Source organism: Diachasma alloeum, unplaced genomic scaffold (assembly GCF_001412515.2).
Source record: "Diachasma alloeum isolate Michigan unplaced genomic scaffold, Dall2.0 Dall_scaffold_01609, whole genome shotgun sequence".
Classification (NCBI taxonomy): domain Eukaryota; kingdom Metazoa; phylum Arthropoda; class Insecta; order Hymenoptera; family Braconidae; genus Diachasma; species Diachasma alloeum.
In genome coordinates, this window is record NW_021681704.1 from 43,622 (window position 1) to 46,794 (window position 3,173).

Below are 3,173 nucleotides of genomic sequence, written 5' to 3' on the forward strand. Positions count from 1 at the left end.
ATTTTTGGTTTCCTTTCATGTACCAACTTCACAAGCCTCGTGAAATTAGCAGACCAGGGTCATCAGATCGAGTTGGTAATTAGCCCACAAATATGGGATTTTTATGTGCTTTTTTTCTGGCGGAAAATTCAATTTTCTGCTCAAATCTTTTGGCCAAAAAATCGATTCTGGAGTTTGGGGCGTTAAGCTAGCAGTCCGATGGGGTCGAATGAGGATAATTCGGGTACAGTGGCAAAGAATCAAATATGTGCTAATTTTCTGCAAGAAAATAATTTCATTTTTCCTGAATTTTCTTTGATTTTTCAAGGACATCAAATCTGGGCAAATGAAGGTAGGGGTGTAACGGGTTCCTCGGATCCTTACATTGGTAGACATGTTCGGGGAAATATATGCTTCTCTTTGACGTCCATTCAAAATTTTCTGTTTCAATATTTTGGCCAAATAATCGATTTTTAAGTTTGGGGCGTTCAGCTAGCAGACCAATCGAGTCGAATGGGGATAATTCTTGCACAATGACAAAGAATTGAATATGTGCTAATTTTCTGCAAGAAAATAATTTCATTTCTCCGGAATTTTCCCCGACTTTTCGAGGACGTTAAATGTGGGCAAATGAGGGTAGGGGTAAAACGGGTTCCTCGGACCCCAGCATCGGTGAACATATTCAGGGAAATATGTGCTTCTATTTGAAAACCATTTCAAACTTTTTGCTTAAATGTTTTGGCCAAAAAATCGGTTTTCGAGTTTGGGGCGTTAGGCTGGCAGACCAATAGTGTCGAATGAGGATAATTCGTGCATAATGGCAAATAATTAAATATGTGCTAATTTTCTGGAAGAAAATAGTTTCCCCGAATTTTCAATTGGAAATGGGGGTTCCTCGGACACTAGCATTGGTGGACATGTTCGGGGAAATATCTGCTTCTATATGAAGTCGATTAAACATTTTCTGCCTAAATATTTTGGTCGAAGAATCGTTTTTTGGGCTTGGGGCGTTTAGCAAGCAGCCCAATAGTCGAATGGGAATAATAAGAGCACAATGGCAAATAATTAAATATGTGCTAATCTATTGCAGACAAATAATTTGATTTTTCCCCGAATCGAGATACGCAGCAGCGTATCGGCCAAGAAAAAGTTTTGACTCTGACTGTACAAAACTAGCCGAACGCTGCCGTGTATCTATACACGAAGCAACTACCCCCTCCACTACCTTCGCCACATAACCATTCAATAAAATATAAATGTGACAAGGTACATGAAAAATAATCTTAGTTACATCGAGATACACGAAGCAACTACCCCCTCCACTACCTTCGCCACATAACCATTGAATAAAATATAAATGTGACAAGGTACATGAAAAATAATCTTAGTTACATCGAGATACGCGGCAGCGTATCGGCCAAGAAAAAGTTTTGACTCTGACTGTACAAAACTAGCCGGACGCTGCCGTGTATCTATACACGAAGAAACTTCCTGTACGAGACGTGTTGGACGCTAGACGCGAGACGTGAGTTGACAAGAGGTCAGGACAAGAAAGAGATGAGAAATGCATGCGATTGAGTGCTTGTGAGGATATTAGCTAGCAAATATCTTCGCAATTTAATCTAGCACCAAAAATTCGAATTAAAATAAAAATACTAGTTATAAAATATATATATTGTGACGTATTTCTTACCTCTGCGGAGGGTGAAAATATGCAGCCCTCAGCGACCAAACAACGACAAGAAAGTTGGGCGCCAGCACGGGTGAACCGTGCAATTCAAACAACGAATTAAATCGACAATTATTCGAGACGAAAGAACAACCTCCGACAGCTCAGACAACCGCGGTGGCCGCTGGGTTCTCGATACAAATGGTTGTTCTGGAGTTTCCGAAATGACTTGATTTTCTTATCTAACAAATTATCCAAAAATGCAATAATCCGGGGAATAAATAATTTATTCAATAAACCCCCTTGTTCATTTCAATCCAAATAACCCCTCAGAAAATTAATAACACAAATATTCAACAAAAGCTAAAGACTCGATACACTAGAAAATCCCTAACCAATGATTAGTCAAAATAATAAAATACTAGTCAGTCAAAAGAATAAGTTCAGTCAAAATTACAAAATCATGAATAAAGTCAAACTGTAGAAATGACTAGCGAAAATAAAGTAAAATAATATCACTGAAGGGGAGGTTAATTTTCCGATAAAATAAAATATCAAAATATCCTACATCGAAGAGGTGACTGAAATCGACAGCGGCAACTGAAAGTGCCTCGGAACAGACAATACAAAAGGTGACCGCAATCAAGGTCAGATACGAATCACTCGAGCGTTGACAAGACGCTACAATTTCAACTGCCGATGCAATGACGAAATGATACGACAACTTCAAATATCGAAAACAAAAGTAATTACCGAAAATTTCGAATATCAATGTAGTTCTCAAAATCAGTTCAAAACTAAATACATTATTTGAAACGATTTGTTCTACCGATTCCTCATCCGATCGGCAAACAAACCGTTGAAACGAGAGTCAAAATCCGTTCAGAGAAACCACTGAATTCCCGAGAAAATCGAACATCTCAAATCACAATAAAATATAAAAAATCAGACATCGAAAATAAATTATACAAAAGAGGCTAACCTCTGCCGAACAGATGATAAGATCTCGCCCCGAAAATCAAAATACTCTAGTGGCGTCACTTCGCCCGACGCTAAGCGTCGTCAAAAATTGCACAAGCTAATGAGCGAATTCTAATCGTTGTCGATATAAAACAGATACAGAATTATATTTCTGGAATTCTTCTTCCGCTCACCACAATCTCCAACGAGTCTAGTCCAGGAGCCAGGGCGAAAGATTCTCCAAATAATCCAAATCCAGTCAACGCTGGTGTCCACAACAAGATGAATTGCTCAAACAGCAAGAGGTTTTCCACAGAACAACAGCTCGCTCGCCACCCAAACGAGAAGTGAGGCTAAAACCCACGCTTCTCCCATGCGTTCAGGACACCTCCCGCCAATCGAACCCCATTGGCCAGGGCCGTTCCATGAGCCGGTCTGATTGGTTGTAACCCAACCAAACCAGACTTATTCTCCAATAGACATTCGTATCATTACCGGACGTCTAACGTCAGTCCGATAATNGCCACCCAAACGAGAAGTGAGGCTAAAACCCACGCTTCTCCCA